This window comes from Gopherus flavomarginatus, chromosome 4, assembly GCF_025201925.1.
Source record: "Gopherus flavomarginatus isolate rGopFla2 chromosome 4, rGopFla2.mat.asm, whole genome shotgun sequence".
Classification (NCBI taxonomy): Eukaryota; Metazoa; Chordata; order Testudines; family Testudinidae; genus Gopherus; species Gopherus flavomarginatus.
In genome coordinates, this window is record NC_066620.1 from 12,786,412 (window position 1) to 12,800,576 (window position 14,165).

The window sequence follows — 14,165 nt, forward strand, 5'->3', positions numbered from 1 at the left end:
TAAACTAGCCATTGAACTGACCTGGTTGAATAAACTGAAAAGAAAATATTCTCTCTGCACCTGTAGAAACGGCTTTTGACAGCAGTAGCTGGATTAGCACTTCAACGTACTCCTATTCCAAGTGCTTATCCAAAGACTTCCACCAACAACAGAAGTTTGGTTTTCTTTAAAACTTCAGCAGCAAACATTTTCTGCTTCATATTTTTATTAAATTGATGAATACACTATAATACATTCAGGCCTTAACATAGATTATCAAGTTTTAATAATTTTTTTTGTTTAAATAATCATTTATGTAACCTATAGTTGGAGTATCCTAGTCATTTTATTGGAATTTCATCACTTATTTAAAAATCAGTTTAAAATTTTATACTGCTTCCTAAGCTTTGTTAAATATTTTGGAGGAAAAAAAAAAAACTTACGGCACAGCTAATTAAAAATGGTTTAAATAATTTAAAGTATTTTTACTGCATCAGAATACTGTTATATAATACTATATTCATCCAGATATTAACTACAGTAACTCCTCACTTAAAGTCATCCCGGTTAACATTGTTTTGTTGTTAGGTTGCCGATCAATTAGGAAACATGCTTGTTTAAAGTTGTGCAATGCTCCCTTCTAACATCCTCGTTTGGCAGCAACCTGCTTTGTCCCCTGCTTGCAGGAAGAGCAGCCTGTTGCAGCTGGCTGGTGGGGGCTTGGAACCAGGGTGGACTGGCAACCCCCCTATCAGCTTCCTGCTCCCCTAAGTTCCCTGTGCAGCAGCTGCCCAGCAGGCTAGCAGTTGCAGCTATCCCTCCTCCCACTACCATGTGCTGCTCCTGCCCTCTGCCTTGAAGCTGCTCCCTGAGCCTCCTGCTTGCTGTGCAGGCGTGGGGTGGGTGGAGGAAGAGGGGCTAATGTCAGGGTGTTCCTCCTCCCCTCGTGCTCCTACACCACGCTTACCCCTTCTTCTCCATATAGAGCAGGGTGGGAACAGGGACAGAGAGAGCATGGGGCAGCAGCTGCTCTCTCAACTTCCTGAACCACTTGAAATGCCAATGCACTTAAGAGTGAGTCAGCTTATTTAAAGGGGCAGTGTGCATTTCTCTCTCTCCTCCACACACAAGGTGCATGTCTGTCTCTGTCTGCTATGCTATCTCCTCTCCCCTCCATTCCTGCGGCCTTGTAGAGTAAGAGGCTACATTAACAACGTGTTAATCCTTGAGAGCTCAGCTGACTGCTAGTTCATCATTTAGCATAGGGGTTCTCAAACTGGAGGTCGGGACCCCTCAGGGGTCATGAGGTTATTACATGGAGGGTCACAAGCTGTCAGCCTCCACCCCAAACCCTGCTTTGCCTGCAGCATTTATAATGGTGTTAAATATATAAAAAAGTATTTTTAATTTATATGGAGGGGTCGCACTCAGAGGCTTGCTATGTGAAAGGGGTCACCAGTACAAAAGTAGAGAACCACTGATTTAGCATCAAGGCATTCCCTGGGAAATATCCCACCCGCTTCTACCTCCTAACTTCACCACTTCAACCAAGCTTCACAATCATTATAGCTGTGAACAGTTTTAAATTGTTTGTTTAAAACTTATACTGTGTGTATATATAAATAAATATACATTTTTTTGTCTGGTGAAAAAAGTTTCCCTGGAACCTAACCCTCTCAATTTACATTAATTCTTATGGGGAAACTGGATTCGCTTAACATCATTTTGCTTGAAGTCACATTTTTCAGGAACATAACTACAACATTAAGTGAGGAGTTACTGTATTAAAGATACACAGCTCACACTATACTGAAAGGTACATATTTCCCTTTTACAAACTGGCAGAGATTCAGAGAGGTTAAGCAGTTAGCCAAGTACACAGCAATTCAGTAATGCTGTAGTCCCAACTCCAACAACTAGCCAGCACTAATGCATTTAAAATTGCCAAACTTTGGGACTAGGAACAATGAAACTCCGGGTGAGGTTCACCATTAGCGTATAACATGTTTAATCCTACTGACCTCATGGGCATAGTTCTTATTGCTAACGAGACTGACAGTTACCCTCTCTTATACAAATGTTTATTAGCAGTTATGTTTTGATAAGGTACCGAATGCACAGAGAAAATGTCATGAAATAGTTTATTTTAGGGCTGTCAATTAATAGCAGTTAACTCACATGATTAACTCAAAAAAAATTAATCACAATTAATCACAGTTTTAATCGCACTGTTAAACAACAAAATACAAATTGAAAGTTATTAAATATTTTGGGAAGTTTTTCTACATTTTCAAATCATTTAAATTACAACACAGAATACAAAGTGTACAGTGATCACTTTATATTATTATTTTTATTAATAATATTTGCATTGTCAAATGATAAACAAAAGAGATTGTATATTCACCTCACACAAGTACCGTAATGCAATCTCTTTAACATGAAAGTGCAATTTATAAATGTAGATTTTTTGTTACATAATTGCATTCAAAAACAAAACAATGTAAAACTTTAGAGCCTATAAGTCCACTCAGTCCTACTTCTTATTCAGTCAATCACTAAGATGAACAAGTTTGTTTACATTTACGGAAGATAATGCTACCTGCTTCTTATTTACAATGTCACCTGAAAGCGAGAACAGGCATTTGAATGGCACTTTTGTAGCCGGTATTGCAAGGTATTTACGTGCCAGATATGCTAAACATTCATATACCCCTTCATGCTTCGGCCACCATTCCAGGGGACATGCTTCCATGAGGATGACGCTTGTTAAAAAAAAAGTGTTAAATTTTGACTGAACTCCTTGGAGAGAATAGTATGTCTCCTGCTCTTTTACACTCGCATTCTGCCATGTATTTCCTATTATAGCAGTCTTGGATGACGACCCAACACATGTTGTTCATTTTAAGCACACTTTCATGCAGATTTGACAAAACGCAAAGAAGGTATTAGTGTAAGATTTCTAAAGATAGCTACAGCACTCGCCCCAAGAATCTGAAGTATCTTCCAAAATCTGAGAGGGATGAGGTGTGGAGCATGCTTTCAGAAATCTTAAAAGAGCAACACTCTGATGCGGAAGCTACAGAACCTGAACCACCAAAAAAGAAAATCAACCTTCTGCTGGTGGCATCTGACTCAGATGATGAATGTAAACGTGCGTCGGTCTACGCTGCTTTGGACCGTTATCGAGCGGAACCCCTCATCAGCATAGTGATTGAAGATGAAGGGACATATGAATCCTTAGCACATCTGGCACATAATTATCTTGCGATGCCTGCTACGACAGTCCCATGCGAACGCCTATTCTCACTTTCAGGTAATATTGTAAACAAGAAGCAGGTAGCATTATCTCCTGCAAATGTAAACACACTTGTTTGTCTTAGTGATTGGCTGAATAAGAAGTAGGACTGAGTGGACTTGTAGGTTCTAAAGCTTTACATTGTTTTGTGTTTGTGTGCAGTTTTTTTTGTACACAGTTCTACATTTGTAAGTTCAACTCTCATGATAAAGAGATTGCATTACAGTACTTGTATGAGGTGAACTGAAAAACACAATTTCTTTTGTTTTTTACTGAACAAATATTTATAATCAAAAATAAATATAAAGTGAGCACTGTACACTTTGTATTCTGTGTTGTAATTGAAATCAATATTTGAAAATGTAGAAAAACATCCAAAAATATTTAAATAAATGGTATGGTATTATTATTTAACAATGTGATTAAATTGCAATTAATTTTTTTAATCACTTGACAGCCCTAATTTATTTTTTAAAAAAGATTGGTATACTTAATTTTGGCCTCTGTATATATTAACTCATTTCATCCCTAATTAACTTTAGGAAGTAAATACAATGACAGTTTTGTTTATCAGCACAATTGAATGGCGCTATAGACAGATGTAGGAATAGCCCCATTTGTCCCCAGGCTTGCAGTTTGCTTGCTGGGGACAGCATTTGTGAGAAATACTCCCTATGTTAAATGGCATAAGATGACATATTTCTTCTCCACAGAAATGACAATGAGCAGGAGGGCTGCAGATGGGTTACCTCAGAAATACATTTCTAACCATTAGCTATTCCTTTACATCCACCCTACCATAATATTAAGCATGGATGCAACTGAGCACTGGAGAGAGTACTGGTGATCCAATGAAGCATCAAAGGAAGAACATACATTTTGTTGGAATCTCTCATAAATAGGGATATTTTTAAAAAATATTTGAACAAAGCAGTACTTTAAGAACAAGGCTACAGTAATTAAAACCTGAAGGACATTCTTCTCCAGATTGCAAATAATATAGAAAAAGATAGGTGTTGAGCCTAAACTATGTAACAACATGCATTTAAACACTGTACATTTACACACCTGTAGATCTGAAAGGCTGTAGATTTTATACCAGCACTACAACGCCCTAGTTTGCATGTCCTATGCCGTAAACAAAGCAGTGCAATCTCCATAAAATTCTTTCAATTTTTAACGTCACTTCCAAATCAAATCTACAAATTGTTATATCTGTCATATCCCTGCTATTCCCCGAAAACGCCACCTCCAGCTCCACATGTACCCCCCTTAAAGTTTTCCCATTCTAGCTGTTCTAGTTGCCCTCCCCACAAGTTCCTATCCCCATCCCCTTCTCCCATCTATCTTCCTACATTCTCTTTTCCAGCTCTCTTCTAAACATGAACTTCAATCCCCACACCACCACAGTGCACCACTCTAGCCATCTTTACAGCTGCAAGCACACTGGGGGCTGAACTCCAACTCATGTCCTGAAGCACTCTAGCCACAGAGATCCTGCATACAGGACACTAACCATGGAGACACAGTCAAGAGTGCTTCCCTCACTTGGGAGAAACTAGCAGTTGCCTGGGACCCCACAAGGGTGCACTCAAAAACAGGAATCTCCCAGGTTGTATGTGGGAGACTTAAGAGGTCTGTTGTTAAGCTACCACATTGCACTAGCCACCTTTTATGTCCTACTTCTCACTTGTTCCTAACACTTGCCTATAAGAACTTACAATCTAGTGATAAATGCTCCCATCACTAGATACCTAAGTACATTTGACAAATGAGCAGCAAATAGGAAAGGATTGGGTAAGGAAAAATAAACATTTAGTTATGTCCCTATCTTGACGATGCAATTAAAGTATGTCTTCTTTATTACGATATAACTCAGTTCCCGTGTGCAACATTTCGGCGTTAGGTTTTTGGAGGCATTTTAACTAAGACAATGGTAATTTGGCACAAAGGGAAAAAGAGGCTGTTCCATGCATAGCAAGCAACAAGGAAGGAGGCAAAGAAAGAAGATGGGAGAATTTTGGACACAGTGAAACAGAAGCTTCAAAACAGACATCGATAGATCAGAGGAAATGCAACACAAGAGAAGGTCTCAAGTTCAGACAGTGCAATTATGAAGGGCCTAGAACTCAGTACATGAAGTCGGAATTTGGTATGCTGGGAAAAGAGAAACTAGTGAATTAATTTAGAAGACGGGGTAATATAAACTGAATGACAAGGAGGAGAGTTTTCAGTAACAGAATTTTCAACAGGCTCTATAAAGATAATAGGGGCATCCATAAGACCGAGAAGAAGGTAGCAGTAACTGAAGCAGAATTTGATTAGGCATAAACAAGCAATAACCACAAAGATAGTCAAGGAAGAACTCTTATACTGAGAGTAATTAACAGCAGAATTAGATCATGTTTAGATGTGATGAGAGATTATTTAATATTACTAAAGTCAATCATGCACTTTTTGAAAAACCTGTTCCCAAACTGAAGGCTAACAAAAGCAACAGTAAACAATTTATATATGGTTAACAATTAGAAATAAAGATACATTTTTAACAGGGAACGTTATTAACCATTAGAAAAAGTGAAGTGTTGGATTATCTTCAAGTGTAGACTGGATGCCTTTCTGGAAGATGTACTTTAGCCAAACACAAATTGGTGGGCACACTACGGAGGTGACGGGTGACATGTTAGGACCCATGATATACAGGGAGGTCAGACTAGAACTATAGGCCCCTTCAGATTTCATAGCCGTCCACAAGAGTTTATGACAAAGCTCACACAGAGGTTGTGTTTCCTAAGCAAATTTAGTTACAAGCTTTGGTGCAAACTCTCTTCAAGCAGGCTGGGTGTACCTGATTTGGCCTTAGTTTAGAACTACCTAAACTTCACACCATAGTTACCGCAGTACCAATCTGGGCATAGATGGAGATCAGGCCTCTCAGTGACATCACAGCAACCACTACTCTCTAGCTAGGCTAATCCACCTCATGTGACATCACCACCACCAGTGTGACGTCAGCAGGGGGCCACCACAGCAACGCACCCCACGACAACAGGGGAACACCACCACGTGGTGACCCCACAACGACCCCGGGGGACCAGCGAGATGACGTCCCACTCTCTCATGGTGATGTCATAGGGCCACAGCCCGGCGGACGACTCGAGCCCGCGCTGGGCTCCCCACCCAGAGCGGCCCGGTGCCGCCGCAGCGCTTGGAGGCAAGCGAGCCCCGCCCGGAAGGAGGATGGGGCGGGTGGGGCCCGCGACTAGAACAATCGGGGCGGGAGCCACTCACCCGCCGCGGTCACAGCCTCGCGCGCACCCGGAACCGCTCAACCGCCGGCAGCCCCGGGGATTGGGCGCCGCCCCGCCCCCATCAGGCTCTCAGTGGTCCACTCAGGTCACGTGACATGAAGAGGCCGGACGCAGCCCGGGCGCCCATTGGCGGACTGGGTCCGAATACCGCCTGCGCCCGCCCCCTCCGTGGCAGTTCTGCCAATAGCGAGCGGAGGGGGAGGTGTTAAAGGGCCACGCACAGGCCGGGCAGCGCGGATGAGCGGAGGCGGTTGGGAGAGTCTCAAGCGGCCGGTCTCGCGCCTCCCGGGCTGCAGTTCTGTTAACCCCTTATGAGCCACAGGCCTGAGCCGTGCCTGAGGCCCCGGTTTTCCTTGCCAGCAGCTCCCTCCCCGGGCCCGGGCTGCGGGGCTCCTCAGCCCTCCGCGCTGTGTCATCCCTCCCCAGGCGGCGGCCGGCCTGGGACAGGCTGCTGAGAAGTGGCCTTGTCAGAGGGACCGAGCACCTGTAGCTGCCGCTGGAGGCTGCGCGGAGGGACTAGGTGAGAGGCTCCCCCGTTCGCCACAGGCTCGGCTGGAGCCAAGGGCTCTCATCCTGCTTCGGGAAGTGGAGCAGGGTCTGCGAGCCCGCGCCCCAGGGCTCCTCTTGCAGAGATCCCGCGCTCCCTGCCCTGGAAGCCCTGCACGTTCAGTCACTGCCCCGTCTCGCTGTCACACGCTGCTCGCTCTGTTTTACACGTTATTTTTCCCAGTGTTGAGATTTCTGGCTTCTCTTTGTTCGCAGGAGCCGCTCCAGGTGCTCAGCCTGTTTTAAAATAGACACATTTTCCTGTTTCCATGTTAAAAACAAATAAAAGCAGGTATTTCTTCACACAATGCACAATCAACCTGTGGAACTCCTTGCCAGAGGATGATGTGAGGGCCAAGACCATAACAGGGTTCAAAAAAGAACTAGATAAGTTCATGGAGGATAGGTCCATCAATGGAAATAAGCCAGGATGGGCAAGGATGGTGTCCCTAGCCTCTGTTTGCCAGAAGCTGGGAATGGGTGGCAGGGAATGGATCACTTGGATTACCTGTTCTGCTCATTCCCTCTGGGGCACCTGGCACTGGCCACTATTGGAAGACAGGATGCTGGCCTAGATGGACCTTTGGTCTGACCCAGTAGGGCCCTTCTTATGTTCCTGTCTGGAGGTGGGGAGTCTTCCAAGCTTGATGTGGACACAGGCTTGTTCCACTTTGGCTCCTCTCCATCTCCTGCCTCCCATCAAACCTAGTACAGTAGAACCTCAGAGTTACAAACTGACGGGTCAACCACACACCTCATTTGGAACCAAAAGTATGCAATCAGGCAGCAGCAGAGACAAAAAAAAAAAAAAAAAAAAAAGCAAATACAATCCAGTACTATGTTAAATGTAAACTATTTTTTTAAAAAGGGAAAGCAGAATTTTTCTTCTGCATAGTAATGTTTCAAAGCTGTGTTAAGTCAATGTTCAGTTGTAAACCTTTGAAAGAACAACCATAATGTTTTGTCAGAGTTACGAACAATTTCCATTCCCGAGGTGGTCGTAATGCTGAGGTTCTACTGTAAGTAGATGACCACCTGTCAGCAAAATATTGAAAATTGCTCTTCCTGGCTAATTTTCCCTAGGTTTGCAGTGCCTACAGCTGACCCTTGAGGTATGCATAGACATGTGGGAGCTTTGCCTGGTTTGGTTTGGTTTTTTTCCTTGTGCACAATGTACGTGCTTTTATTAATCTCGGTTTTGAATACAAGTCTGTTCAGGTAATGCCTTTCAAGAGGCTTGCCAAGGTAGTTAAGAATTTTATTAAAGTAAATGTTTGAAATGAAATATACACAGGTTGAGAGGGAAGGTACTGTACATCTGGGGTCAGGCTTGGGTTATGGGGGGTTACAGATATCGTTTGCAAGGATGAAAAGATACATACATATCGCATAACCAGCATAGACCCAGATTGGGGTGCAAGGGTTTTTAAAGTGTCAGTGAATAAGTGGGCTCGGGTTCGCCACCCATGGAATGAATAAGGAGTTCAAGTCAGTATTGGTGGAGCGGATAGGTGCATGGGTGGGGTGCGTCCCTTGGTCCCTCAGGGAAGGAAGTGGGTTATTTCCCTGGTCGGCTGTCTCAATTACTCAGTGTGGTATTGGCGGTGTCCAGTGATGTGTTTGGTATAAATGTCTCTGGACCACCTGATGGTGTCGGACACCATGAGCTGTCTCATGAGCCAGGCGTAGCATCAACTGACTACAAAGGCACTGAATGTGTTATGTAGCCTTTCTTCAGAAATTAAGGGCCCCCTCCTTTGTTAAGGGCTCTTACTGTTCAACAAAAGTGTTCTGCATTATTTACATGAGTCTAAGTGCAATTCAGGAGCCAAAAATCTCTGCGTGCTTAATCATCTTGTTCATAGAATTTGGGCTTGACCACCAATCCTGGATTAGAACAGATTGAACTGAGTCCCATGGGCCCTTTTAGGATATATTACTGGGTGATTTGGCTGTCAGCACCTTAAAACCAGGGATGTTGTACAGACATATGGAGAGTAGCCTCTCAGGCCTTAGGGACAGCATGTCTGCAGCCCATCCTCCTAAAAGAGAAACACATGTTCAGAGTATATGCCTGCCAGCACTTTGCTAGTGGCCAGTTTTAGCCTCTGGCTCCTTGTGGTCTCGAACAGCTGTACAAATACACTTTTGTCCACATGCTGACTATGAGGAGCTAGCTGAGCTATCTTGTCTTCTCTTACATTGGACTAGTGGCTAGAGAGGTTTTTTGTGTGTTTTTTTGTTTTTGTTTTGCTTGCAGAGTACATGGAAAGCTGGTCTAACCCATAGCTTGTTGGCAAGTTCATTGTGCTCTTTTGCTTCATTTTAAGCTTCTTAAGATCACAATCACAGCAAGCAGCTTGGCCTCAATCAATGTGATTTGTTTTCAGTTGAATGTGCCCTCCTGAACATTGTTCTACGTGGACAGGACATTAGGAATGAAGGGGAAAGGGGTTTGCATGAAGATGCATTGAACATTACAAAGTGATAAGTGCAGTACACACTCATATTGCGTACATTTTGCTTCCCCATTCCCAGATTAGTTGAACGGGTTTCCTGTGTGCCTAATGCAATACAATACGACATTCATGTTAGCAGTGACAAATGCACAGAAAGACTTTCCTCTTCCTGGACTGTCAGATTGGGGAAGGGACAGCATAAAGAACAGAATGTTGTTAAAGGGGTAAAGATATTGCTACTGCTTTTTGACCCAGGTGGTTAGCTGATATTCACGGTCTTGTGGGTTGTTTCTATTAGGAAGAGACATTGATGATTGGCTTAGGTACACTAACTCCTCACTTAACATTGTAATTATGTTCCTGTAATTATGTTCCTGAAAAATGCGACTTTAAGCAGAACGATGTTAAGTAAATCCAATTTCCCCCTAAGAATGAATGTAAATGTGGGATTAGGTTCCAGGGAAATTTTTTTCACCAGACACACACACAGTATAAGTTTTAAACAAACAGTTTAATACTGGTTCACAATGAGATGATTGTGAACAGGGCCGACAAAGGAGGGGGGGAAGCCAGTACAAATTACCAGGGCCCTGTGGTCTGGAAGGGGGCCCAGGGCCCAACTACGTTGCATATGTTTTTGTCTTTCTCAGTAGTATCGTTATTTGTCAATTGTTTTTGACATCCATTGTAAAACTGGTGAATTTCAAAGAGAATAATAATGATATACAAAATTCTGTCAATCGGCCAATATAGACTCTAATCAACCAAAGAACTACTAATTAGATATTAAGAACAGAATACAATTATATTTTAATGTAATTCTTAACAAAATATATATTTCATGTTCAGTGCACGCACAATTCTGAATAATAACTTGCAAACTTGTGCCAGGAACCGAGCATTTCCAAGTATTTCCGACTCTGTACGAACATTCGCTTCTGCACTTTGACAGTATGACAGTGCCATCTCATCTTATTATGCACAGTCGCATTTGTATGTTTTCGTAAGTGAACACCGTGCGAATACAACAAAGTTGTTGTGTGATACACATTGTGTTGTGTTACACATTAAAGTTTAAAGTGTATGGTTAGTTCAGCAACAATCCTGGGTGATTATTGATATTAGTCATTAGGATCTTAATATTCTCAATAGGTATGAATATTATATTTATTAACATAAAATGAGATCATACATTTATATTATATTGCAGTGAATTTAAAATAATTATAATTCATTTTGAATTTTAGATAATGTTTTTTACCCCTTTTCAATTCTTACCATGGACTATCATCACAAATCTGGTGCAAAACAATGGAAAGAACAAAAAGAAAGAGAGAAAAGAGCTGCTGTAGGTCAAAGAACTCTTGAATGTCTCAGATTTACCTTCTCCTCTCATTCTCATTCATTTGAAGATCAGAAAGGAAATCAGTTAGTCACAAGTGAAGTTGAAATTGTTTCAAAAGAAAGAATTGAAAAAAGAGAAAATGATGAAGTGAATAAAAATAGCTCTAACAATGAAAGTGATTCTAGTAATATAGCAACTTGTTATTTGAGCGCGATACTATCTTCAGAACCACAATATACTTCTGCAGATAAAACTGATGTTACTGTCACCGAGGCGTGTTCCGCTTCTTGCTCGACAAGAATAATATCGCCAGCTTCTGAAATTGCACTAAATAACAACGAGAAGCTATTAAATTTTGATATTGGCCTTCTAGAATCAAATTTCACAGTCAATGAAATAGAAGATGCCTTTCGACGAGGGCCGGAACCATATCCTAACATTTTACCACCTGATAAAGATGGCAACCAATTTCCTGTTTATGTACTGAATTTTCAGTTAAGGAATAATGAAGTAGTTCCTCGAGATTGGTTGGTCTGGAGTAAAACTAAACAAGCTGTGTTCTGTTTTCCCTGTCGTTTATTCTGTAAACATCCAGAAGCTCATCGTTCAATTTTCACAACTGAAAGTGGCTGGAGATCTTCTAAAGGTTATAAAAAATTTTACAACAGAATACCTCAACACAAAAATAGTAATAATCACCGAGCATGTTATGTGGAGTGGTGATATTTACAAAATAATCTTAATAAGAATACTAGTTAATTGTTTTTTATTGCAAAAAAAAACAGTTAAACACAAGTATGGAAAGACTTATTACGACGATTTCTGGATGTAGTTTTGTTTCTTGCAGAATGTGGATTAGCTTTTAGGGGAAGTAGCCACTTAATTGGAGAGTCAAGAAATGGCAATTTCTTAGGAATGTTAGAAATCATAAGCCATTATGACCCTTTACTAGTAGAGCATTTGAAAAGAGTAAAACAGTCACATTTTGAGAAAAAAAAGATTGCCAGTACATTATTTGTCAGCCAAAATCCAAAATTAATTTATTTCATGCTGTGCCGAATATGTATTTAGCTGCATTTTAAAGGAAAGAGAAATTGCAAAGTATTTTTCCATCATTGTAGATACACCACCAGACTCGGCACATATGGAGCAAACTACATTCGTTTTGTGTTATGTTCTTGTAAACAAACAAACAAATGAATATGACGTTTTAGAAAGATTTATAGAATTTGTAAACTGTAATAAAAAAACAGGAAGCCATTGCAGATTTAATTCTACAGATGCTTCAAAAACGCAGTATTCCAATAAGTGAATGTTGTGGACCGGGCTTAAACAATGGCTCTAATATGAGTGGATCGTACAAGGGTGCTCAAGCTCGCATTTTACAAATCAATCCACTAGCTATTTTTTCTCCTTGTGCCTGTCACAGTTTGGATCTGTGCAGTGTTCATGCAGCAGAATGTTGTCCTGAGGTAATAACATTTTTTGGAGTCATACAAAAGCTATATAATATTTTTGTGGCAGTCCTCAGAGGTGGGAAATTTTGAAAGAAAACATTGGTAGTTCGCTTCACTCCATGTCAAACACACACTGGTCTGCTACAGTTGAGAGTGTTAAACCCTTTGCAAAAAAATCTTCCTGTGATTAAGAAGGCAATCGAGTCAGTGTTGGAATTAAATCGAAATTCAGAAACTTGAACAGATCTAAATGGTATAAAAACATACATAGAATCATTTGAATGTGTTTTGATGGCATCTGTTTGGCTGAAAATTCTTACAGCTATAATTTATGTAAGCACTGTTTTACAAGCACAAAAGACTACAATCAATGTCGAAGTTGAAAATCTTTTCAGTCTTCTGGATGATTTGGAAACAATCAGAAATAGTTGGCAATCCATCTTAAATGAATGCAAGCTAGTCACTGAAAATTTAGGTATGCAGGCTGAGTTTACGATAATATGACAAAGAAAAAGGAAAAGAAAATCTAACGAATTGACAATAATTGAAGAATCCTTAAACTCAAGCCCAGAAGAGATATTCAAGTGCAGTGTATTTAATGTTCTTTTGGACACTGTTATTGGCAATATGACAACATGATTTGAGGTGGCAAAAGCAATAAATTCTTTATTCAGCGTTTTATGGAAATTCCACAAATTAGAGGATGAAAAAATTCTAGAAAAGGCAAAAAAACTGCAAAGTAATTATGAACAGGGTATTAGCGAAAGTATTTGCGACGAGCTAATACATCCTAAAGCAGTATATAAATCAAATTTGCAAGAAAATTTTCTTTCGCCAATAAACCTTATGAATAAACTAAGACAATTAAAACTTGAAATTCTTTTTCCAAACATAATTGTTGCTTTAAGGTTGTTCTGCACCATACTAGTAACAGTGGCTCAAGCAGAACGCTCTTTCAGTTGTCTTTCTAGAATAAAAGACATGTTAAGGTCTACAATGGCCCAAAACCAATTGGCAGATTTAGATTTACTGTCAGTTGAGGCTGAATTAGCAAGAAAATGTGATTTTTCTGAAGTTACTGATTTATTTGAAAATCGCAAAGCTCTTAAAGCTCCACTGATATAAATATGATACAGTAAATTTCACAAAATGCAACTTTCCTGAATCAATTGTTTTAAAAATGTAGCTTTTTATGAATAAAGTTGCAATTTGGGAATTTTGGGTACAATTTTATTTTATTATGATAAAGCATGTATTTTAAATTTTTTAGTTATTCTTTCATTACAAAAGGTTAAATGGCCTACATATATATTTTACAAAAAATACAAATTATTTTTTAAAATATTTCTAACTGTATTTTCTCTTAGTTTTCAAATAAACAAGATCTCATTCAAAATTATAAAAAATTAAAAATTTAGCATTCTAGTGAAAAACAAAAAGCAGTTGAATTTGCAAATAGTTAATTTTAAATATGTTGCATTATACAAGTGTTGCAATTTGCAAAAAGTTGCGGTTCCCAGCCAATGAGAGCTGCGGGGGCTGTGCTTGGAGTAGGGGGCAGCGTGTGGAGCCCACTGGCTTCCCCTATGCGTAGGAGCCAGAGCGGGGACATGCCACTGCTTCCAGAACCTGCACAGAGTGGGTCAAGCCCCCGACCCTACTCCCCAGCGGGAGCTCGAGGGCCAGATTAAAATGTGTGGAGGGCCGAATGCGGCCCTCGGGCTGTAGTTTGCCCACTCCTGTTCTAGATGTTTGCAAATTGATTGCTTA

General features: G+C 40.6%; 1 protein-coding gene across 1 annotated transcript in view; it reads right to left on the reverse strand.

Moving 5' to 3' along the window:
• TASP1 (taspase 1) overlaps nucleotides 1-6,634 on the reverse strand; it is a 168,596-nt gene extending 161,962 nt beyond the window's left edge. The window contains exon 1 of the mRNA XM_050952178.1: nucleotides 6,569-6,634. The gene's annotated coding sequence lies outside the window, so the exon portion shown is untranslated. The remainder of the gene's footprint in view (nucleotides 1-6,568) is intronic.
• Between the last annotated feature and the right edge of the window lie 7,531 nt (nucleotides 6,635-14,165).